This window comes from Mustela putorius, unplaced genomic scaffold (assembly GCF_011764305.1).
Source record: "Mustela putorius furo isolate JIRA1106 unplaced genomic scaffold, ASM1176430v1.1 tig00002074_pilon_pilon_pilon, whole genome shotgun sequence".
Taxonomy (NCBI): Eukaryota; Metazoa; Chordata; class Mammalia; order Carnivora; family Mustelidae; genus Mustela; species Mustela putorius.
In genome coordinates, this window is record NW_025421941.1 from 71,507 (window position 1) to 98,311 (window position 26,805).

General features: G+C 41.6%; 1 long non-coding RNA gene across 1 annotated transcript; it reads right to left on the reverse strand.

The window, feature by feature from the left end:
* Positions 1-530: 530 nt before the first annotated feature.
* On the reverse strand, positions 531-13,988 carry LOC123394238. The gene is made up of 3 exons (XR_006608980.1): positions 13,902-13,988; positions 8,584-8,787; positions 531-1,469 (listed from the first exon to the last, which is right to left on the reverse strand). It is a non-coding gene; the product is annotated as an uncharacterized LOC123394238 (long non-coding RNA).
* Positions 13,989-26,805: the final 12,817 nt, after the last annotated feature.

Below are 26,805 nucleotides of genomic sequence, written 5' to 3' on the forward strand. Positions count from 1 at the left end.
AGAAGCCATGGAAGTGGGAGAGGGAGAAGCAGGCTTCCTGCTGAGCACAGAGCCCCAGGAAGGTCTGGAGCCCAAGACCCTGGCATCAGGATCCCAGCAGAAAGCAGCTACCCAGGTGCCCCACTCCATGATTAAATCCGTTTTTCATGATTCAATCCATTGGATTAAGCAACACTCTTTGGGGTCTCCCTCCTTGGGTTAACACTAACACATTGTGTTTTCCTTTGTTGTTTTGTGATCACTGAGGATTTCAGGAATCTTTTCATGTTTCTTGGCCGATGGTTTTCTCCTTGGGATATTTCTGCTCTAGGATTTTCATTGTTTTGAAGTTACCTATCTATCCTTCTTGTTTCCTAGGTTCTCCTATCTAGAGTTGTATACAGTTCCTTATCTGGTATCTCCATAGAGCCTTTCATACTTTTAGTCTTGTCATTTGTTGGGCAAGATTTTTTGTTTGGAACCTTGGAATGAGTAGAGTCCAACTTCCCAACTGCTGCTGCCCCTCAGAACAATTTGTTACTTAAACTGTAACCCCTGGAGGATTTTACTAGTTACCAAGCACATTTACATATGACCTCTAGAAATACATACACTGGCAACAGGTCTTTGGGGAAAAGGAGGATATATGACTGTGAAGCTGGGTAGCTGGGGATGCCCAGCTCGCTCAGGGCGGAACGCCAACCCCCTTCACAGAAGCTGCGCTGGCTGGAAGCCCGGCCGGCCCAGGGCGGAATGCCGCCTGCTTCAGGAAAGCGGAGCACCCGGGAACACCAGGTCAACTCAGGGTGGAATGAAAACTGCCTGCCTCCCTTATCCGTTATCCAGCCTTTCTCTTCCCAGAAGTGCCCGTTGTTAGTTAGAAGAGTTCTTTCAATGTGCTTGTTTAACTATAAACTTTATCCTCCTTCTTGCTTCTCAGCAAGACGGGATTAACATTTGACCTTCCTCAATCCTTCTATTGGCTATTGTTTTCTATCCAATAAAAGTGAGACTGTGGAGTGTTCCTGGCAGCTGTCCTTGTGGACTGTCGTCCCCTGCTCCCCGTCTTTTGCAGATGACTGGTTCGTGCCTAATTCTTCTCTCGTCGCTGACTGGAAGCGGCACCCAAGCTTCCTTAGGCTTCCTGTTTTTGGTATTCTGTTCCACTCATCTCTGCCACCTCCCCCAGTTCCTCAAAATGGTTTTCTATTCTATCTTCCAGAAAACTTCTGATGTCCTCTTTAGTATGTAGGCTCCATCAGTAGGGAATAGCGTTAAAACCTCTTATGTTCCATGTGGATATTCACGTCGTTGAGCACCGCTTGGTCAAAGTCTGCCCTTTTCTGTTGGTCTGTTTTCTCTGGTCATTTCAAGACTCCTTTTGTAAGAAATCCTATCCCATCAGATGCTCCTCTCACTCTCTTTCTCCCTTACTCTTGCTCTCACTGCTTTCTTCAGATTTGCCGGGGAATGACGAGTCCTTTTCATTCCTATGAAAACAGAAGAACTGGCTGCTGATCCACGGACACCATTTTTAGTGATATACAGTGTATATATAATAACTGATATGGAGATGTACATGTGCACCTACATATATATTCTTTATAAAGTATGGAGGTTGGATTAAGTCTAATGTCTCTCATACAGCTTGATAACCTGTCACTCTTTGATCAATAACTTCCATTTTCCCACAGGTCAGAGAAACGGGAAAAAATGCACATATGAACATATGTAGCACGTTAAAAAATGATCACAAATCCTATGATTCCCTATTCCCTTTGATTCACATGGGCTCTGTGACTGTGTTAAACAGTGGAAGAGAGTGGAAGAAACTTGTGTCAGTTTCAGGCCCAAGTCCAAAAGGAACCCCTCTCTTGGAACATTTGCTATTGGAGCTCTGAGTGGACAGGAAAGAAGTCCAACAACCTTGTTACAAAGACAGCACGGAAGTGGAGGGCCAGCTGAGCCTCATCTCCCAATTGTACCCATCAAAGTAACAGGCATGTGCATAAAGTCATCCTGAATCCTCTAGACCAAGCAGCCACCTGCTGAAGGCCACCACCCACTGACCTCAGTTAATGCCGTATTAAGCATAAAAATTGCCCCATGAGATCCTGCCCTAATTTCTGACCCCCAAAACATATGTAATATGACAAAAGGGTTGTTTTAAGCCCCCAAATTTTGAAGTCATTACATAACTAATTGGGCAACATGGCAAATCGTATCCAAAATAATGTAAATCAATCAAAGAATATGTTTAAAGGCACCAAGCTATCTTTTTTTTAATAAGATTTTTTATTTATTTCTTTGTCAGAGACAGAGCGAGTGAGAGCGAGCACAGGCAGACAGAGTGGAAGGCAGAGTCAGAGGGAGAAGCAGGCTCCCCACGGAGCAAGGAGCCTGATGTGGGACTCGATCCCAGGACACTGGGATCATGACCTGAGCCGAAGGCAGCTGCTTAACCAACTGAGCCACCCAGGCGTCCCAAGGCACTAAGTTATCTTAAAAAGTTCTCTGAACACACAGAAAAACAGAAAGAGACCCATAACTACAGAGAACAAATTGATCGTTTCCAAAGAGGAAGCAGTGGGTGGACAGGCAAAATGCGTGAAGTACAGTGGGAGATAACAGGCTTCCAGTTACAAAATTAATAAGTTGCAGGATGAAAGGCACAGCATGGGGAATATGGTTGGTGGTACAGTACGGCGAGCGCAGCATAACATACACACTTGTCAAATCTTATGTTTTATATCTGAAACTAATGCAACATTGTGGGTCAGCTATACTTCAATTAAAAAATCAAAGGACGCCTGGGTGGCTCAGTTGGTTGGGCAGCTGCCTTCGGCTCAGGTCATGATCCCAGCATCCTGGGATCGAGTCCCACATCAGACTCCTTGCTCGGCAGGGAGCCTGCTTCTCCCTCTGCCTCTGCCTGCCATTCTGTCTGCCTGTGCTTGCTCTCCCCCCCCCCCTCTCTCTCTGATAAATAAATACAATCTTTAAAAAAAATCAAAGGAAGTTTAAAAAAATTAAAAGTGAGCTCTGTTATCCAAATAGGACATACGAGATGGATTTCCCATCATACCATAAATTGAAAACGACTTCTCTTGATAGAGAGTCTTAGCCCTACTCCCTCCACAAAAAAAGAAAAAAAAGAAAAAAAAAACTTTCCAAAAACTTCTTGGTATTTTGACAATTATAACTGTAGTGAGTGATGAGAGTGAAAACAAACTGATAATCCAAGTTTCCTCATTTCTTATCCCTTTTATGAAGATGAACAGTAAAATCATATGTAAGAATTAACAACAGAGAGAGGTCCATTTTCCACTCACTATAACCAAGCTGGAATTCTCAACTATTATTTTGTTTTAGTTGATTCTGGTGGCAAATGCCAATATGGTTTCACTTTTTGGGCACATGAGAAAGATTTGGTCGGTGAAACAGACATACCATGTTGGCCCAGGCCTGCACTGCCAGGGTTCAGGAAATTGCAAGATACAACCTGACACTTAAAACTTCCCATCAACAACTACCGCTGCCCCCCAACATCTTGTTTCTTCCCAAAGACAGCTCATACTGAGACCTGTCCACTGTCAGGGTCAAGCTAAAGGGGGATGCCCACAAACTAGGTGGGAAATGAGAGGATGCAACTGCAGCTCTGTGGGGATGCCTAGGGCCACTGAATGCCCCGTCCTGATTCTCCAGCACAGATGGGGGCAGCCTGCACCACGTGGGTAGAGCTCTAGGACACAGAAAGTACTGGAGTGGCAGTCAACAAACAAATGTGTTTGTGTAATATATAAACCCCCATAGAGTTGTCAATTTGTGGGATTCACTTTTTCTAACTGTTCACCCCATGACATACAACTTCAGGAAACCCAGAGCCCATGGATTATTGTTGAAGGGCACATTCGGACTCAATCAAAGTGTAACTAAGCGTAATCATACACATAAATACAAATATCATTGAAAAAATCAATACCACCTCAAACTTTCTTTTTCATTCCCAAATGAGCTTTTATGAGTTTTAATATCAATTAATGTGCTTATAGAACTGGTAAAAAACAGTCACTGATGAAATTTTAAAATTACCACTCTGCTTTCCCTAATTTCTGTTGATGTACTTTTATCTCACACAAAAATGAATTACTAAGGAATAAATCATACTTCACTGAACACATTTCAGCTGAAATGATGCACCAAGATGTACAGCTTTGGTCAGGCTTATGCTGTTGTTGTCAACATAGTATATGGGGTGTAAGAGCTACTGTCTTTTCCTTCTCCCATGAATATTAGTCCTAACAGATTCTTCACATGGAAAGAAAACTTAGTCTAGAAGATACACTAATTCCTCTCCTCCCTGGTGAAAAATACTGTTCGAGGTATTAGTTTTAGATAGAGAAGCAAGTTCACTTTGGAAAAAAGCACGCACACAAAAAACCCTCAAACATGACCTTTAATACAGTGATAAGTGAAAGTGTAAACTTCATTTGGAAACAGCACTCAAAATACTGTTTTGAAGGGCCTTTACAACAGCGGTATACTCTTTGAAAAGATTTTTCAGATCAACGGATTGAATCATATTTAATTTACCTAGGGACAATTAGGTAAAATTTAAAATTCCAAACAAAAACTTTTAGGAGACAAATAAAATTATATGTGCTTTTATTCCCGCAACTATCTCCAAAATCTAATATTCAATGGTTTAAATTGCTGCATTTCTCATTTGCAATGCAGATGAAGAGAGGAACACAGCAGACACATGTGAGATGAGGTGTGAGGCATAAAAGGGAGTACAGGAGGCAACTGATCAGCTGAATAGCGACTGCCCCAAGGATGACCATACCCTGAGCCCAAGAAGCTCTGAGTACTTTATCTTACCTGGCAAATGGGATTTAGCAAGCATGATTAAATTAAGGTGTGAGGGGGGGAGAGATTATCCCGGATCACCTCGGTGGTCCCAATGTAATCATGAGGATCCATAAGGAGACAGGAGGATCAGAATCAGAAGGCAATGTGAAGTTGGAAACAGAGGGATAAAAGGTGGTGCAATGAAGGGCCACAAGCCAGGGAATGCAGGCAGCTTTAGAAGCAGGACAAGGCAAGAAAGTGGATTCTCCTCTAGAGCCTCCAGAAGGAACACAGGCTGTTAACACCCTTTTGAACTTCTGACCTCCAGAACTGCAAGATAATCAATTTGTGTTGTTTCAAGCCACTGAGAATTTGTCATTTGCTACAGTGGCACTAAAAAACTACTAGAAAAACTCACTGTGAGACATATTGAGTCTGTACAATGGCAGGGACCATTTCTAGGTAGGACTATCTTCAGGGTGTGGTAGTACTGGGCCTGGAGAGTTGACTGCCAGCATCCTTCCCCCCTCCCCCTCCCTGAACCCCAGTGCACCGTGTGCCTCCTCCACTGCAGCCCAGGTGACTCACAGGAAGCTGGCCCCATCCACACTACAGGGAAGGGTTCTGTCATGGAAGCCAGTCATATTCCTCCTGGGCCATTCACACAGCCAGCTGCACAACAACCAGTGCCTTGATACTGTTCTACGAGAGACAGTAACCTAGGTTGTCCCACGCACACAAACGGGAAGGGCTTTACAGAAATATCTGGGTTGTCTCTGAATGTGAACAAGGAAAGCAGTGCCCCCACTGCGGGCAGCCATCACACAGTCATCAGGGGGTGGAAGACAAACTGGCCAGAGGGAAAGGGCAGAGTAGGAAAAATGGAGAGAATCATGGAGACAGTGTGAATAAAACACATTCTCTGCAAGCCCTGCCATGAGCTGCTTCTTCATGAGATTGAAGGTTTTTGTTTTGTTTTGTTTTGTTTTGTTTTTTAATCTTTCAGACAGTTTGAGTTAGGATGAGACAACCATCCAAAATGATTCATGAGGTCAGACTTTACGGAAGCTAAGAAAGCCAGATAATAAAAGTAGATGACTCACATGTGTGAAAAGTTTCCTTTCCAACTAAGCGTGGGGGGAAAACTAGAACCTTGAATTTGTGGTTATTCCGCTATTCTTGCTATTTTTCATCACTCAAATGTATTTTTCAAGAATGAGGAACTTATTCTCAATAAATACAGTGATGGTTCCCTGAAAATTTGTAACCAAGTAGGGAAAAGTCAGAGTCTCTAAACAGATTGTTTTGAATTGACTCAACAATCACATAAGATAGACTGTAAAATTTATCAAAGAGTGGGACTGTGTTTCTTATATATGATTTCATGCAAATTTTTGACTACCTGATGATTTTTAGTTTTTGTCTACAGGGTGAGTGAAATAAAGGTGTCTCAACATGGTCCAGAACTAATGGTGTTCCCTGGCTCAATATGAAATCCAGGGTCATTTCTGTTTCCTTTTCCATGAACTTCTCCTTCCTCTCATTTGGTCTGTTTTTCAATCGGACTGTTTGTCTTCTTCTCAATTTGTAGGCACTTCAGAGACATGAACTCTTTGAACAGCTGATGTTACAGATGCTTTTCACAGCCTGTTGCCCACATGCAGCTTTACTCTATTTTTTGATATACAAATCTTTTTTAATTTTTTAAAATAAAGTGGCATGTCATTTCTTCTATGGTCTGTGGGTCTTATCTCTACCTAAGGTAGTCTACCACTTCCCAAATATTTACATGCCCCTAGATTGTCTCCAAATTCTTTATCATTTTGTTTGTAGAGTTAGAGCTTAAACCAATTTACAATGTTAATCAATCTGACATCTGCTTACATATGTGATAGGAAGCAAGAGTTCTAAGAAAGAGAGTTCTTTCAGCTCTGAGGGATAGAGCTTAAAGTCAATATTCAATGATACTCTGTCTCATTTTCTAGAAGGAACTGGTGGTTTCTGTTTGGAACTCTGACAATTTTTTCTTAGTCCCTGAAAGTCAAATAGGTTTATGTCTGTTTTGGTTTGAGTCTGTTCAACTAATTCTCCCTGGGACTTGAAGGCTTTATGAACTGAAGGCATGACTGTTTTTCAGCTCAAGTAAATGCTGCATTAGTTCAGTTATAACTTCTGTTATTTTCTCCTTTTGTCCTCAGGATACTTGCAAGGTAGATTTGGACCTGACCTCAGATCTTACTTATTCGTTTCTCATTTCCATCTCTTTGAAATTTTCCTCAGTGTTCAGGGATATTCCTTTGGAAAATCAATTTTGTGGGGCACCTGGGTGGCTCAGTGGGTTAAGCCACTGCCTTCAGCTCAGGTCATGATCTCAGGGTCCTAGGATCGAGTCCTGCATTGGGCTCACTGCTCGGTGGGGAGCCCTGCTTCCTCTCTCTCTCTCTCTCTCTCTGCTTGCCTTTCTGCCTACTTGGGATCTCTCTCTGTCAAATAAATAAAATCTTTAAAAAAATCAATTTTGTTCTCAGCAGTGATCATTACTGTTTACAGTGTTCCTATTACATGTTACAACTAGTAAATTTAAGTTTCAATCTTTCTTGTATTTTTATGTTTTAAAAGATTTATAAAATTTATTTGACACAGAGAGACAGAGAGAAAGTGAGCACATACAGGGGGAGTGGCAGAGGGAAAGGGGGAGGGAGAAGCAGACTCCCCACTGAGCAGGGACTTCCCGCCCCCCAACACAGGGTTTGATCTCTGGCAGACATTTAACCAACTGAGCCACCCACGCACCCCAAAGCTCCCTTTCAAAATCAAAAAGTATTTTGCTGCTCTTTACTGTAACTGTATCCCCCTCAGACTTCTTGACAATAAGTTTCTCTAGCTCTGTAGTCAGTTCTTAATCAATGAGGACACGTGCTCTGGACCTCAGTTTGGTGTTCCTCCACCAAGATGCTACCTGCCACTCAGGTGTGTGAACTCTTCCAGCTCAGGCCTAGTCACACTTTTGGGAACTCCGGGGCATCAGCGAACCTGCTCTAAGGGGACCATGCTTTGTGCATAAAAGCAGGCCCCTGCCATGAAGCAGCTGCTCTCAAACCTCCCCAAGTTGTCCTTGTGTACACGCACAAAGTCTCTAAGCAACTCAACCTGCTAGGAAAGCCCATTTCTCTATGACCAAGGACCACAAGAGAGGGAAGGTATACCATGGGCCCCACACAGAAAGAGGTCTTCTCTGAAAGCCTTCGAAAGAGACGGCCTTTTCTTCCAGGCATTCCATCATGGCACCTCTAAATTCTGAGATGCTCTTCCACTGATCCCCCTGAGATGCCAAAAGGCACTTGGCAGTCGAATAGGTCCTTCCCACAGCCCACCTACATGATTCTTGAGGGCCTGCCTGGTGCTGGGGATGGGTGAAGGCAACACAGGTGCCTGGTCTTATGCTCTGATGTCACTGGTTCTTGAGAAAAGGAAGGAAAATGAGAGGGTCCAGGAGACTGCACACAACACCATGTTCTCAGAACATCTCCTTGGCCCCCAAGATCACCTTGTCATGGCAATGTCAGCAGAGCATGGCAAGTGCTACCTCAGAAGTCCCTCTGACACCTCAGCAACAGAGAGAGAGCCCACCCATAAACACAATCCCTAGAACCAGCATCCTTTAGGAACCAAAAACCCTATGAGTCAATTACTTTGGTATGTGTTAGTGTATTTTTACCTATGTAAAATATAAGAAAAAGAGGAATGACATACCTGTATGATTTGGGGCAGTACAGCAACTCGATTTTGAGTGTTTTGGATTATAGCTAGATACTTTTTTTCCAAAAAGAAATTTATAATCCATTTAATAAAAACAATGTGAACTGCCATGTATGCAATTTTTATACTATAAATGTTTTCATTGTCTTGAGTTGTAGTAATGTACATACACTGGCGCTGGTCTCAAATGGGGGATGTCTGGAAGAAAACAGAATACATGATTAGGGGAGTGAGTTTAACCCACCACCCTAAACAGTTCAATTTCTCACAAACATATACCTCAGCTATATATTTGATTGGATGAATATCAACTAAAACTTTAAAATTAAAGTACCAGAAATTATTAGGTATGACATTTTTTTGGTAGACTTGTTTCTGATTCTGCCTTGTGACCTGACAAAGGTGGGATGGTGGCTCCTGTTACTGCTTGCTTATTACAGCTATGGCATACAGTGGTGAAAGTACTAAGTACTAAGCCACTAAAAATTTTGAGAAAGGATAAGCAATTCTAATAGTAAGGATATTTTCACATACATTATAACTAATTTAATATTTTAGGACTGAAACAAATCTAGAAGAATGTACAGACGTTCTTCATCATTTCAGGTACTTTAACATCCAATACTACCCTAATCAAATCCATGGGACTTTAGTTTTATAGCCTTTTCCTTGTAGATGAATCTGAAGAATAGAATCAGTATAAACTACTTTATGTCTGAAAGAATTCATCTTTGAGTATCAGACTTGACCAGCTCCACAGAATTAATAACAAGTCCCTTTCTTGGTGCAGCCACATTGGGAAACAGTGTGGAAATTCCTCAAAAAAATTAAAATGGAGCTGCCCTATGACCCTGCAACTGCACTCAGTATATACCAAGAAGATAGAGATGTAGTGAAAAGAAGGGCCATCTGTACACCAATGTTCATAGCAGCAATGGCCAAAGTCACTAAAGTGTGGAAAGAACCAAGATGCCCTTCAATGGATGAATGGATAGAGATGTGGTCCATATACAATATGGATCATTATGCCTCCATCAGAAAGAATGAATACCCAACTTTTGTATCAACATGGACTGGACTGGAAGAGATTATGCTGAGTGAAATAAGTCAAGCAGAGTCAATTTTCATATGGTTTCTTACTTCTGGAGCATAAGGAATAACACAGAGGACATTGGGAGATGGAGGGGAGAAGTGAGTTGAGGGAAATTGGTGGGGGAGACAAACCATGAGAGACTGTGGACTCTGAGAAGCAAACTGAGGGCTTTAGAAGGGAGGTAGGTAGAGGGTTGGGTGAGCCTGGTGATGGGTATTATGGAGGGCACGTATTGCATGAAGCACTGGGTGTGGTGCATAAACAATGAATTCTGGAACACTGAAAAGAAATAGAATAAAAAAAAAAGTCCCCCTTTCTCCTTCTTTAAATTTCATAATCAATACAAAAAATTATATGGTATTGGACTTGACCTACTACTTGCTGTATGCCCAGCTCTCTTACTGACTTTCTTTTTTTTTTTTAAATTTTCAGCATAACAGTATTCATTGTTTTTTTTTGTACCACACCCAGCGCTCCATGCAATCCATGCCCTCTATAATACCCACCACCTGGTACCCCGACCTCCCACCTTTTATATACCTGGAGGCACTTGCATGAGGCAGACAAGTTCTCAACAAAGAACTTTAATTTCAATATAGTAAAGCATACTGTTTTCCACAGTGAATCTAGACTATAGACTATTTATCAAATCAGAAACAAGTTCTGAAAAAAATACCCATATACAGATAGCTAACAAATACACAGCCCGGTACCTCTAAAGGTTAGTACTTCTACATCTTTCAAAATGCATCAAGTTTCTGCTGTTTTCCCCTGATCCAAGCATGCACATTTGTGTGTATGTAAGTAAACACCCAAAGACAACTGAATTAGTAGTCCACATTCACCACATGGATTAATGCCTGTTGTGATCTTTTTCCCTCCCAAATTGTTTCTGATTATTCACTTTAACTAATTTTTCCTGCTTTCCAATAATAGGGAGAAGAAAATTTGCTTCCCCACCCCATCACCAATCAAAGGTATACTTCTGTCCTGTGAGCCTTCATTTTTCATAGGGGAAAAAAAAACAAACAAAAAACAAAACCCAAAAACCAAAAAACCCTGAGTAGTGAAACTAGAAATTCCCTCATGTTTCCTTCCTTTCTGGACCTTACTGCCCTTAGGTTGCACAGTTGCCCAAATATTCGCTCCCCCATAAGAAGCTGTAAGTAGCACCTAGTGGATGAAAGATCCAGGATATAAGGAAGGGCTACTCTGGGCAGTTGCATGGCCTGGGATGGTCTGCCTCACCACTGGGCAAGGTCTGGGGTCTGGGGTCACCATACCTCAACACCTTTAAGAGAAGACTTCAACAAGAATGTTTATTTCAACATCTTTGCATGAGAAAATAAACACTGCCTTCAATAAACACTTTCAATTAAAAATTAAAATTTTAAAACATAATTTTAAATATAATTATACCAAGAAGAATCATGACACATGTTGAATTATTTTAGGAGCCACAGTCTTCCTGAGGTACAAATAAATAGTTTGTACAAATAGGTAAAATAATTTATTAGGAAACTTTAAACCTCTTACAATAAAGTTACCATTAAATATAAGAATAAAGTGAATATTTTGCTTAAAAATAAACAAAGGTCACTTTGAAAGAGAATGGCAGCTTCCCTGTGGACATCCTCTATACCAAGCCCAATCAGTACTTACCAAGTACAAGTTTGTAGATTTTGCTAACATGGTAAATGATGGAAATAAATGAGGAAGACAATATTTTCAAAACAATGTAAAAAGAACTTTAAAACAAGTATCTTGATTCCCCTTATTCTTCCACTCTAATTTGTAGTCTTTGGATAATATGTGGGAAAGAACACATGTACATTTAAATTTTAACTTAAATGTCTACTGAAATAAAATGCTATCTTATTAAAATTCCTATCCGAAATTTAAAAAAAAAAAAAGTCATGGTGACAAATAATGTTGACAATCATGTAATGTAATCCTATCTTAAAACTCAAATGATGCTAAGAATGAATATTTCAAAACTAAATGGTTCACTTTGTTAAAAATATTCTTACTGAGTATTTAAAAAAAAATCACCCAATGGTATCATGTTTTTAAACTCATTCTACTCATCATGCCTGTATTTTATCCCACCAGTTCTCTCTAATGACTTAGCATTCTTTCTTGTCTGCTCTCCTCTCTTTCCTTTCGCCAGCACCAAAAACACAAAGACTCCAAAGTCCTGAGAGCAGACTGGAGTATCCCTTTGTCTTCTAGAAGCTGTGCATTTTGACCCTACTGGTCCATTCCACCTGCCCAATAGGACAGTGCAGTCAGGAAGGGAGGCAAGGACAGAATCTTGAGGGATAGCAGAGAGAAATAATCCCCTTAAGAAAACTGGCAAGAATTCCTATCTCACATTGAGGTCTTTCATCCATTTTGAGTTTAATATTTTGTTCTAATAACACAACTCTGGGTGGGCTCCCAGATGGCTCCTCAGTGAGGACACATCACCAGGAAGACCACACCATGATTAGAATTTAGAATCTTTGGCACCCCCACCCCAACCCCTACATTCCCCCAGAGAGGGGAGGGGGCTGAAAGCAGAGCACATCTATGTAAGGAAGCCTCCATAAAAATCCTCATAGCAGGGGTTTCAGGGAACTTCCAGGTAAGTAAACATATCCAGGTACCAGGAGGGAGATAAAACCCAGCTCCACAGGAATAGACATTCCTGTGCTTGGGACCCTCCCAGACTGTGCCCTTTGTGTCTCTGCATCTGACTGTTCATCTGTATCCTTTATCATACCTTTCATAAATTGTAAATGAAAACAAATGTTTCCCAGAGTTCTGTGAGCCACTCAGTTGAACCGGAGGAGGAGTTGAAGGAACCTCTGATTTGTAGTCAAGTTGTAGAGAAGTTGTGGGTAACATGGGACCCTCCTACTTGTGACTGGCACCTAAATGTGATGGAACAGACTGATGGGACTGAGCCCTTAACCTGTGGGATCAAGGCAGACAATGTCAAGCTGAGTGGAACTACAGGACACCCAGCTGGTGTTGCAGAGTTGCCTGGTGAGGGAAAAATCCACAGCCTCAGCCACAGTGTTAGAAGTGAAGTGCTCTGTGTGAATATGGTAATATGAAAGCAGATGGGAGAACTGAAATGTTTCCTTGACATACACTCTCACACAAAATATTATGTATGCCAGGTCTTTGCTGATGTGATATAGCACATATTCAAGTTCTAGTGAAATATCATAAAGAGTCAACTCAAAAAACAAACAAACATACAAAATATGGATGAGCTGGGAGAAAATAAGCAATGTTTCCTCTTTCCCATCAAGAGGAATACCATTCCTGAATTATCCAAGATTTTGCTTTTACCTGAATACCATACAGTTCAATAGTACTTGAAGGAAAAAGCATGTTTGGTCCTCAGTGATCCTTTCCCCTGATATGGCCGGCAAGAGTGGAGTGATTCTTGTGGATATATCTTTGCTCCAGAGTGGGGAAAAAAAAAGGAGTTCTTTCACCAACGTTCAAAGGGTTTTTAAAAAATGGCCTTCATTAAAATACATCTGCCCCTCCTTTGGAACCTGCTCACACTACACTCCAGGCCAGCGAGCATCAAAGGGTTGGAAATATGGTACAAAGTCCCATGAAGCCACCTCTCCCTCTAAACTATTCTTCTCTCTGCCAAATTCTGCTTTGGTCAGCCTAAGGATCAAATACCTGTCTTTGGGCAATAAAGTGATGTGCATTAATCAATCAATGGCCCTAACTGGCAAGTTCCTTAAAAACTCATGGGACACAGATGGTTGCCATGACTTTCCCAGGAAGCAGCTACTGTCTTTCCATGAATGCAGCATGAAAATACACAGCTGGGTGAGCAGATGAATGTCCACTCGTGAAACAATCATGCTGAGGACAATAAACAGTAGTTTTGGATGGCAGATTTAAATTTCATTCACAGCCAAGAAAACACTCCAGATACATGATGTTTCCAACATCTGAGTCCTCCCTTCCATTCCTGTTTCCACCACTTCACTAAATGTCGCCTGTCCTCATTGCATATAAAAAAGGCTCTGATTCTTTCTAATGTCTGTAAGACATTACTGTGAACAAGAGCAGGGGATAATTCCTCCTCCAAACCCATTTATGAAATAAAGGGTTCTATTCAGGATCATGACAAGCTGAGGAATCCCTCAAGAGAATTTCCAGAGTCATTTCAACCTGTAAAGCTGGCTAAAATGTTCCTCACCATCTGCCACACCAGGGCTAGGGCTGATGAGTGTCTCCACCATGCAGGTCCCTCTGGATGACATGATCGCTGGGAAACCAGGCATGATGAGGCAAGCAAAAATCAGCACCTGCTCTTCTGCAAAGTTTGTCTGAAGTGCTTGAAGCCACCGAAGAAACAGATTGACTCCTTCAGATCTTACCTAAAAACAAAATTAAAGGTGACAAAATTAAACACATGTTTATGCAGAGATGCACTGCAATGCAGATTCAGTTCTGAGAAAGAAAAACTAGAAGTTAAAGGTACTGTTAAACTCCTGCACCAAGTTCTTAGTGACAGGGAAGCAGGCGTGCTGCAAGAAGCCCAAGGGTGAAGAGTTGGGGTCTGGAGCCACAGTGCCTGGTTCCAATGCAGGCTCTGCTTTTTGCTTTTTGCTAGCTTAGCTGTGGCCAGTGGAGAACCACCAAACTTCTCCTTTGCATCAGTCTCTACCTCTGAAAAATAAGGATGATAAAAGAATTTACCACAAAGTCCTGGCACAGGGATAAGTGACTTACAACAATGCCTGTATCATCAACTGTCAGTTAATCACAAAAATAATGCAAAGACAATCGTCCTCCAAATTTACAGTGTGTTTTGAATAGGTTTTTTTCTATAATATGCATATGTATCATGGAAAGTTCTTCAAAAATCTCAGAGATAAATAAGACCTTAAAGACCTGGCTCAGTTATTTGACCTTGAAGCCCATTCATCGGGCATTTCTACACCAGCCCTCCTTTTTGCCTGTGCAGGTATCTACCTCAAGGGCTGCTGCCAAAGCATCACTTCCACAAAGAACCATTCAGAAATTTCTAGAACTCATATCATTGTTGGACTTCTGGCATAAGTCCATTGTTCCTGGTGGATGCTACCAGTAGTAGGAAATGGAACATGCTCAATGAGGGCAGGGGGTTGTGTCTGACTTGCCCACTGCCATATCTCCAGCACCTAGAAAGGTGCCTGAAACACATATCTGGCATCCAGTAAATGTATGCAATAAATGAGTGAACTAGACAAGAATAGATATGCACTGGTAGACGTGGCCTGTGGAGTACAGCTTCAAAAGCAGGAGAATATTGAGACTCCTACATGGTAGGTTGCATGGCACTGAGTTAAAGAAAATGGGTCCTACAATCAGAGCAAAGGTTAAACCTCGAACGCCGTGCGATCTCGGACAAGTCACCTACAAGAACAAAGACCCCTGTCTTCTATTGATAACAGCTGGGAAGAGAGAATCCATTTCAGAAGGAAAGGGGACACAGGACGGCTGTGTATGACACTTACATTGTGGTCAAGATGGCAGTGTAAATTCACTTCATGGGGTCCCACACCATCAACCCCCACTACCATTTGAAATACTTGGCAATGATAGATGAAATATGTATATATATATATTTTTTTCAGTGTAACAGTATTCGTTGTTTTTGCACCACACCCAGTGCTCCATGCAATCTGTGCCCTCTCTAATACCTACCACCTGGTTCCCCCAACCTCCCACCCCCAACCCTTCAAAACCCTCAGATTATTTTTCAGAGTCCATAGTCTATCATGGTTCACCTCCCCTTCCAGTTTCCCTCAACTCCCTTCTCTCCATCTCCCCTTGTCCGCCATGCTATTTGCTATGCTCCACAAATAAGTGAAACCATATGATAATTGGTTCTCTCTGCTTGACTTATTTCACTCAGCATAATCTCTTCCTGGAAGATATTATATATATATATATATATATATATATATATATATATATATATATTTTAAAGATTTATTTACTTACTTATTTATTTGACAGAGAGAGATCACAAGGAGGCAGAGAGAGAGAGAGAGAGAGAGAGAGAGAGAAGAGGAAGAGGGCTCCCTGCCAATGCAGGACTCAATCCCAGGACCCTGAGATCATAACCTGAGCTGAAGAGACAGGTTTAACCCACCCACTTAGCCACCCAGGTGCCCCTAGATTAAACACATATATTTTTTAAAGATTTTATTTATTTATTTGGCAGAGAGGCAGGCAGAGAGAGAGGAAGGGAAGCAGGCTCCCTGCTGAGCAGAGAGCCTGATGTGGGGCTCAATCCCAGGACCCTGGGATCATGACCCAAGCCGAAGGCAGATGCTTTAACCCACTGAGCCACCAGGCACCCCTAGATTAAATATATCTTTAAGAGAAGAGAAAAGTTAGCAAGTGAACCTCGGTAAAAAACAAAACAAAACAAACAAAACCCAAAACTGACAAACATCTCCATGAAGCAGCAACCGCAGAAATTCTCAGTGATGCACGGATGTGTAGCGACAGGAAAAGATGTCTGGAGGCGGACTTCAAGGAGGACAAGTTGATCCCACTGGAGATAAATGCAGACAGAAAGGCCTGCTCGCTTGCTGCCTGAAGCCACAACTTCAACTGGGCTGGCGGACTTGATTGCACACCACTTGCTTCACCAGAACACTGTGAGGTTTCCAGTAGCTCATTACATCTAAACACTACTGCCTCCTTTAACAAGGTTTCCCTTCCGGATTGCCCCTGACTTACAGGGATAGGCAGTAGGTGTTCCTACACATGCTCCTTCCAAACTCTCTCCTCTCTCTGTTTTCTTCTGATCCACTTTTTATTTATGGGCTAGCTTTACAGGATATCCCTTCTGTGATTAAACAGGTCTTAATAATTCTACCTTTTGTAAAGGAAGCCTTCCCCAATTATTTATATGTTGATAAATATTTACCTCTGAATCTCCATAAATCATCACTTTATATGGCACCAACATGTAGAAAATAAGAATGAAGTTACCCAATTTTCAGAATGAACCATACAAATTACAACCTACCATCTAAAGCCAGAGACAGAAAGAGAACATCTGCATAAACAAAAGTAATGCAGGTTCCTTATTCATTCATATTTATTGTGCAAAGTGGAAGTTTTAGGAGGATTAGAATAATGCATACTTGTTCTATTATATAGGCAACTAATCCTCTGTAGATGGTAATGTATCCATAACTCCATCTCCAATCTAGAATTTCTGAACACAAGAAGGAGAGGGTATTAAAATCTCCTCTGGGAGGAGTCAAGATGGCGGAGAAGTAGCAAGCTGAGACTGCTTCAGCTAGCCGGAGATCAGCTAGATAGCTTATCTAAAGATTGCAAACACCTGAAAATCCATCGGCAGATCGAAGAGAAGAAGAACAGCAATTCTGGAAACAGAAAATCAGCCACTTTCTGAAAGGTAGGACCGGCGGAGAAGTGAATCCAAAGCGACGGGAAGATAGACCCCGGGGGGAGGGGCCGGCTCCCGGCAAGCGGCGGAGCAACCCCGCACAAAATCAGGACTTTTAAAAGTCTGTTCCGCTGAGGGACATCGCTCCAGAGGCTAAACCGGGGCGAAGCCCACGCGGGGTCAGCGTGGCCTCAGGTCCCGCAGGGTCACAGAAGGATCGGGGGTGTCTGAGTGTCGCAGAGCTTGCGGGTATTGGAACGGGAAAGCCGGCTACAGAGACAGAGCCGACAGTAATCTCGCAGCTCCGTGTTACCTTGAACCGGTCGCAGGCTCGGTGAGCTCGGAGCGCGGCCGGAGGTCAGGCAGACGGGAGTAACTGGGCGCTGTTCTCTGAGGGCGCACTGAGGAGTGGGGCCCTGGGCTCTCGGCTCCTCTGGGCCGGAGACCAGGAGGCCGCCATTTGTATTCCCGTCCTCTGGAATTCTACGGAAAGCGCTCAGGGAACAAAAGCTCCTGAAAGCAAACCCGAGCGGATTACTCACCCCGGCCCCGGGTAAGGGCGGTGTAATTCCGCCTGGGGCAAAGACACTTGAGAATCACTACAACAGGCCCCTCCCCCAGAAGATCAACAAGAAATCCAGCCGAGACCAAGTTCACCTACCAAGGAGTGCGGTTTCAATACCAAGGAGAGCAGCAGAATTCCAGAGGAGGAGAAAGCCAAGCACGGAACTCATGGCTTTTTTCCTGTGATTTTTTTTAGTCTTGCAGTTAATTTAATTTTTTCTTTTTCATTTTTTTTTTTTTTTTCTCGCCTTCGGGTAAAATTTTTTTTTTTAACTGTTACCTTTTTCTTTTTTAACGATTTTTTACTAGTTTATCTAATATATATATATATATATATATATTTTACATTTTTCTTAGGTGTTTTCTTTTTTTTTAATTATTTTCTTTTCTTTTCTTTTCTTTTTTTTTTTTTTTTTTTTTTTTTTTCTCTCTTCCTTTTTGAACCTCTTTTTATCCCCTTTCTCCCCACTCACGATTTTGGATCTCTTCTAATTTGGTTAAAGCATATTTTCCTGGGGTTGTTGCCACCCTTTTAGTATTTTACTTGCCCCTTCATTTACTCTTATCTGGACAAAATGACAAGACGTAAAAATTCAACACAAAAAAAAGAACAAGAGGCAGTACCGAAGGCTAGGGACCTAATCAATACAGACATCGGTAATATGTCAGATCTAGAGTTCAGAATGACAATTCTCAAGGTTCGAGCCGGGCTCGAAAAAGGCATGGAAGATATTAGAGAAACCCTCTCGAGAGATATAAAAGCCCTTTCTGGAGAAATAAAAGAACTAAAATCTAACCAAGTTGAAATCAAAAAAGCTATTAATGAGGTGCAATCAAAAATGGAGGCTCTCACTGCTAGGATAAATGAGGAAGAAGAAAGAATTAGTGATATAGAAGACCAAATGACAGAGAATAAAGAAGCTGAGCAAAAGAGGGACAAACAGCTACTGGACCACGAGGGGAGAATTCGAGAGATAAGTGACACCATAAGACGAAACAACATTAGAATAATTGGGATTCCAGAAGAAGAAGAAAGTGAGAGGGGAGCAGAAGGTATACTGGAGAGAATTATTGGGGAGAATTTCCCCAATATGGCAAAGGGAACGAGCATCAAAATTCAGGAGGTTCAGAGAATGCCCCTCAAAATCAATAAGAATAGGCCCACACCCCGTCACCTAATAGTAAAATTTACAAGTCTCAATGACAAAGAGAAAATCCTGAAAGCAGCCCGGGAAAAGAAGTCTGTAACATACAATGGTAAAAATATTAGATTGGCAGCTGACTTATCCACAGAGACCTGGCAGGCCAGAAAGAGCTGGCATGATATTTTCAGAGCACTAAACGAGAAAAACATGCAGCCAAGAATACTATATCCAGCTAGGCTATCATTGAAAATAGAAGGAGAGATTAAAAGCTTCCAGGACAAACAACAACTGAAAGAATTTGCAAATACCAAACCAGCTCTACAGGAAATCTTGAAAGGGGTCCTCTAAGCAAAGAGAGAGCCTACAAGTGGTAGATCAGAAAGGAACAGAGACCATATACAGTAACAGTCACCTTACAGGCAATACAATGGCACTAAATTCATATCTCTCAATAGTTACCCTGAATGTGAATGGGCTAAATGCCCCTGTCAAAAGACACAGGGTATCAGAATGGATAAAAAAACAAAACCCATCTATATGTTGCCTCCAAGAAACACATTTTAAGCCCGAAGACACCTCCAGATTTAAAGTGAGGGGGTGGAAAAGAATTTACCATGCTAATGGACATCAGAAGAAAGCAGGAGTGGCAATCCTTATATCAGATCAATTAGATTTTAAGCCAAAGACTATAATAAGAGATGAGGAAGGACACTATATCATACTCAAAGGGTCTGTCCAACAAGAAGATTTAACAATTTTAAATATCTATGCCCCCAATGTGGGAGCAGCCAACTATATAAACCAATTAATAACAAAATCAAAGAAACACATCCACAATAATACAATGATAGTAGGGGACTTTAACACTCCCCTCACTGAAATGGACAGGTCATCCAAGCAAAAGATCAGCAAGGATATAAAGGCCTTAAATGACACACTGGACCAGATGGACATCACAGATATATTCAGAATATTTCATCCCAAAGCAACAGAATACACATTCTTCTCTAGTGCACATGGAACATTCTCCAGAATAGATCACATCCTCGGTCCTAAATCAGGACTCAACCGGTATCAAAAGATTGGGATCATTCCCTGCATATTTTCAGACCACAATGCTCTAAAGCTAGAACTCAACCACAAAAGGAAGTTTGGAAAGAACCCAAATACATGGAGACTAAACAGTATCCTTCTAAAGAATGAATGGGTCAACCGGGAAATTAAAGAAGAATTGAAAAAAATCATGGAAACAAATGATAATGAAAACACAACGGTTCAAAATCTGTGGGACACAACAAAGGCAGTCCTGAGAGGAAAATATATAGCGGTACAAGCCTTTCTCAAGAAACAAGAAAGGTCTCAGGTACACAATCTAACCCTACACCTAAAGGAGCTGGAGAAAGAACAAGAAAGAAACCCTAAGCCCAGCAGGAGAAGAGAAATCATAAAGATCAGAGCAGAAATCAATGAAATAGAAACCAAAAAAACAATAGAACAAATCAACGAAACTAGGAGCTGGTTCTTTGAAAGAATTAATAAAATTGATAAACCCCTGGCCCGACTTATCAAAAAGAAAAGAGAAAGGACCCAAATAAATAAAATCATGAATGAAAGAGGAGAGATCACAACTAACACCAAAGAAATACAAACTATTATAAGAACATACTATGAGCAACTCTACGGCAATAAATTTGACAATCTGGAAGAAATGGATGCATTCCTAGAAACATATAAACTACCACAACTGAGCCAGGAAGAAATAGAAAGCCTGAACAGACCCATAACCAGTAAGGAGATTGAAACAGTCATTAAAAATCTCCAAACAAACAAAAGCCCAGGGCCAGATGGCTTCCCGGGGGAATTCTACCAAACATTTAAAGAAGAACTAATTCCTATTCTCCTGAAACTGTTCCAAAAAATAGAAATGGAAGGAAAACTTCCAAACTCATTTTATGAGGCCAGCATCACCTTGATCCCAAAACCAGACAAGGATCCCACCAAAAAAGAGAGCTATAGACCGATATCCTTGATGAACACAGATGCGAAAATACTCAACAAAATACTAGCCAATAGGATTCAACAGTACATTAAAAAGATTATTCACCACGACCAAGTGGGATTTATTCCAGGGCTGCAAGGTTGGTTCAACATCCGCAAATCAGTCAATGTGATACAACACATCAATAAAAGTAAGAACAAGAACCATATGATACTCTCAATAGATGCTGAAAAAGCATTTGACAAAGTACAACATCCCTTCCTGATCAAAACTCTTCAAAGTGTAGGGATAGAGGGCACATACCTCAATATCATCAAAGCCATCTATGAAACCCACCGCAAATATCATTCTCAATGGAGAAAAACTGAAAGCTTTTCCGCTAAGGTCAGGAACACGGCAGGGATGTCCATTATCACCACTGCTATTCAACATCGTACTAGAGGTCCTAGCCTCAGCAATCAGACAACAAAAGGAAATTAAAGGCATCCAAATCGGCAAAGAAGAAGTCAAATTATCACTCTTCGCAGATGATATGATACTATATGTGGAAAACCCAAAAGAATGCACTCCAAAACTGCTAGAACTTATACAGGAATTCAGTAAAGTGTCAGGATATAAAATCAATGCACAGAAATCAGTTGCATTTCTCTACACCAACAGCAAGACAGAAGAAAGAGATATTAAGGAGTCAATCCCATTTACAATTGCATCCAAAACCGTAAGATACCTAGGAATAAACCTAACCAAAGAGACACAGAATCTATACTCAGAAAACTATAAAGTACTCATGAAAGAAATTGAGGAAGACACAAAGAAATGGAAAAATGTTCCATGCTCCTGGATTGGAAGAATAAATATTGTGAAAATGTCTATGCTACCTAAAGCAATCTACACATTTAATGCAATTCCTATCAAAGTACCATCCATCTTTTTCAAAGAAATGGAACAAATAATTCTAAAATTTATATGGAACCAGAAAAGACCTCGAATAGCCAAAGGGATATTGAAAAAGAAAGCCAACGTTGGTGGCATCACAATTCCGGACTTCAAGCTCTATTACAAAGCTGTCATCATCAAGACAGCATGGTACTGGCACAAAAACAGACACATAGATCAATGGAACAGAATAGAGAGCCCAGAAATAGACCCTCAAATCTATGGTCAACTAATCTTCGACAAAGCAGGAAAGAATGTCCAATGGAAAAAAGACAGCCTTTTCAATAAATGGTGCTGGGAAAATTGGACAGCCACATGCAGAAAAATGAAATTGGACCATTTCCTTACACCACACACAAAAATAGACTCAAAATGGATGAAGGACCTCAATGTACGAAAGGAATCCATCAAAATCCTTGAGAACACGGGGGCAGCAACCTCTTCGACCTCTGCCGCAGCAACATCTTCCTAGGAACAACGCAAAAGGCAAGGGAAGCAAGGGAAAAAATGAACTACTGGGATTTCATCAAGATCAAAAGCTTTTGCACAGCAAAGGAAACAGTTAACAAAATCAAAAGACAACTGACAGAATGGGAGAAGATATTTGCAAACGACATATCAGATAAAGGACTAGTGTCCAGAATCTATAAAGAACTTAGCAAACTCAACACCCAAAGAACAAATAATCCAATCAAGAAATGGGCAGAAGACATGAACAGACATTTCTGCAAAGAAGACATCCAGATGGCCAACAGACACATGAAAAAGTGCTCCATATCACTCGGCATCAGGGAAATACAAATCAAAACCACAATGAGATATCACCTCACACCAGTCAGAATGGCTAAAATCAACAAGTCAGGAAACGACAGATGCTGGCGAGGATGCGGAGAAAGGGGAACCCTCCTACACTGTTGGTGGGAATGCAAGCTGGTGCAGCCACTCTGGAAAACAGCATGGAGGTTCCTCAAAATGTTGAAAATAGAACTGCCCTATGACCCAGCAATTGCACTATTGGGTATTTACCCTAAAGATACAAATGTAGTGATCCAAAGGGACACATGCACCCGAATGTTTATAGCAGCAATGTCCACAATAGCCAAACTATGGAAAGAACCTAGATGTCCATCAACAGATGAATGGATCAAGAAGATGTGGTATATATACACAATGGAATACTATGCAGCCATCAAAAGAAATGAAATCTTGCCATTTGCAACAACATGGATGGAACTAGAGCGTATCATGCTTAGCGAAATAAGTCAAGCAGAGAAAGACAACTATCATATGATCTCCCTGATATGAGGAAGTGGTGATGCAACATGGAGGCTTAAGTGGGTAGAAGAATAAATGAAACAAGATGGGATTGGGAGGGAGACAAACCATAAGTGACTCTTAATCTCACAAAACAAACTGAGGGTTGCTGGGGGGAGGGGGTTTGGGAGAAGGGGGTGGGATTATGGACATTGGGGAGGGTATGTGATTTGGTGAGTGCTGTGAAGTGTGTAAACCTGGTGATTCACAGACCTGTACCCCTGGGGATAAAAATATATGTTTATAAAAATAAAAAATAAAAAAAAAAAAAAAAAAAAATCTCCTCTGTGGGAGATAGAGCATTACAGTGTCTGGCTCTGGCCTTCCTGCTGCAGGATGAGACTTGCAATTAGTGATGGCAAATGGAATTCACAAAACATTTCTGGGCTTTAGAGGACATCGGAAAACTAACAAAGGACTTAGAAAACGGTAGGAAAAAAAGCAGGAAGAAGAGAGGTGGCAGAAACAAGTGAGCCATGGGGCGCCTGGGTGGCTCAGTGGGTTAAGCCGCTGCCTTCGGCTCAGGTCATGATCTCAGGGTCCTGGGATCGAGTCCCGCATTGGGCTCTCTGCTTGGCAGGGAGCCTGCTTCCCTCTCTCTCTCTCTGCCTGCCTCTCTGTCTACTTGTGATTTCTCTCTGTCAAATAAATAAATAAATATTCTTAAAAAAAAAAAAAAAAAAAGAAACAAGTGAGCCAAAACCTGATCTGTAAGCAACAAGCTCAAGAGAAACAAATCAGGGTGCCAGAGAACAAATGCCATTTTCACTGCAGGATCTCTACAGGCCTGTGCCCTCCAGACCCTGTTTCCACCACATGGTAAGTTGGGGGAACTGAACCTGAGCTTTCCTTAATAAACCAGGACCCTCAAATGCAACCAAAGTGTGAACATGGAACTGAAGGAAGTTAAACAGGGACCAAAAATCACTGAGACGTAAAACACAACAGAAAACACACAAGAATGGTGGGGCAGTAGATGAGCCCCAAATGAAGGACTTCACACACTGCACACAAGAAGTGAAGACATTCCCCAGAATGCAACACAAGCAGGCAGGAGAAGAGGATGAACACCAGCTTGAGAGACATGGACAACAGATGGGAGGTTTAAATAAGAATCCCGGGAAGTACAGCAGAAGGACAGAGTCAACATTTCAGAAGACAACAGCTGAGCATATTACAGAAATGATAAATCCAGAAATACAGGAAATGCACAGATATCAAACAAGACAAGAAATCTTCAATTAGACATTTTGTGGTAAAGCTATAGAACACCAAAAACTAAGAAAAAGGTTTTAAGGAAAGCCAGAGAGAAAAGGCATTTAAAGGAATGAACAGGGTTTAAAGCTGCTACAGTGGTAAGGAGATGCTAATAAAATGGTACCTGTAAAGCGTGACAGGAGAGTATTTTTACTGCCACTACTGCTAATACTGTGTCTAATGCACATAACAACTGAAGACTGTGTGAAGGTTAAGCTGGAGCAGAAAAAAATTAAAACAAATTATGACCCTCAAAAGAAGGATCATGCCAATGAATTTCACAACTCTGGTGATCACTTTCAAAGCATCTCCTCTTTTTATCATAGCATTTGTATGAGATATTACAGCACACATGACAGAATATTTTAAAACAATAGTCCATTTTGCTCAAACTCCATGTTGAAAGCAAATGACTCTGTCAAACATTTTGAAGAAGGTAAAAGTGGTGGAACCATGTTTTGTCAAGAAAGCCCAGGGAGAAAAGCAGGTAGTAAAACCAAGTAGCAGTACGGAGGAAGGGCAGCCTCAGGAAGAAAATGAACACCGTTTTCTTCTGCTTTGTTCTCTTTTTTGTCTTTTTGTTGTTGGTATCTTTTTTTTTTTTTTTTTGGTCTTTCCCAGAAATCACTTCATATATATACATTTATCTGTTCAACTTCAGTGAAAGTTGGGAGGAAAAGGTGCCAGAACTTTTGAATGGTTGTCTTCAGCTGAGTGCTTATTTTCTTCCTTCAGTTTCTCTGGGGTTTCCCACTATTCTTCAATAAACATGTGTTGCTTTCTGGCAGGATAAAGCCAAATGCATTTTTAAAAGATGTAATGGCAGGTCATCCATCCATCCAGATCAGGAGAGAGCCCATACCAGGGCAGGCAGAGAGGGTAGTAGACTCCCCTCTGTGAGTTCCTGCCCTCTTGGTCTTTCCTCGGCCCTTGCTCTCTGCTCTGTCTCTCCAGTCACACCCCAAACCCAGAGCAACAAAAGGACTGTTCAAAACTTAAACCCTGTGAGAAGGGCCACGCAGAGGCAAGGAGAGCCCTGTAAGACTCTGAGCCATGTGGTCTGTATCTGAGACTGCACATCTCCTCGAGCCACGTTCCATTCCCTCCATGCCTAATGTTGGCCTCGCGTTCTACAGAAGCAGTCAGGGCATCCATACACTCTTCTCTGTGTGCTTTTCTGTATACCTGATCCCATCTCAACCCACAACACCCAGCACCATGCACCATCTGTCATCTCCCTTCAGTCAACCTGCAAATAGGTAAACACAGCCTGGAAAACCCACCCTCATCCAAGCTATGTCTGAAGTTATGATCGTCTGTCTTTACCATCAAACTTTCTAAAAGGCTATTCTTGTGTGTGGCCTCCATGGTCTCACGCCCAGTCACTCTATCTCTCTGTTTGGCTTAGGACTCCACTACTCACCTCCCATTTTCTTTCAGTACTCAGTGACAACCTCCTCGATCTACCCCCACCCCCTAATCAAGCTGCTTTGCAACTTTTCACATCATCGAACATTGCTGACATTTCATTCCTTGAAATCTCTCTTCTCTAGACATCTGTGCAAAAATGCCTTCCTGGCATCAAAGCCACGTCCCTCCCCTTCCATCCACTACTCCTTTATTCTTCCTCTTTATCTGCCCAAGAAAAGAAGGAATTACCCTAAATCCTTAACTGTCACTCTCTCTACAAGGAATATATCTCTTGGCAACAGCATGACTGCATCTCTCTTCCCCCAAGCACCCATCCCTACATTTTGACTGTCCAACCAGAACCTACACCTGTGGGTCCCACAGACACCTCAACTCAGATTGCCTAAAGCTGCACTCCTCCTCTTACCTCCTGGACCTGGCTCCCTTCCTGAGTTGCCACGACTGTTGTGGCAGTTGACACATCAGACTCAACATTCTGAAAGCACACAGGCACCCCTAAGCCTACTGCAGCATTGTTTTTTCCATAGCCGAGATATGGAAGCAGCCCAAGTGTCCAACAACAGAAGACAAAGTGGTACATACACACAATGGTATATTACTCAGCCATCAAAAAGGATGAGATCCTGATATTTACAACAGTATGGATGTACGTAGAGGGTATTGTGCTAAGCAAAACAAGTCAGAGAGAGAAAATCAAATACTGTATCTCCAGGAATGAATCCTTGAAAAATGCCCTACATATTCAAGTTTTAATGTAGGACCATAATCAACAGTTTTAGCATATATGACCACGATATAAAATGAAATCTTTAAAGAAAAAAGGAAATAATAGGACAACAGTAGCCAGGGTAAAAAGACTTAACAATTGTCTTGCTCATCATTACCAGCACCACACCAGTTACACGTCTGACTCCCAGGCCAGAATAGCAGGTGTGAGGACAGGTCCAGGCAGAGAAAGTGTTACTTGTCACATTTTTTGAAAAATGATAAACAGAAGGGATGCCTGGGTGACTAGGCTGGTTGAGCGGCCAACTCTTGA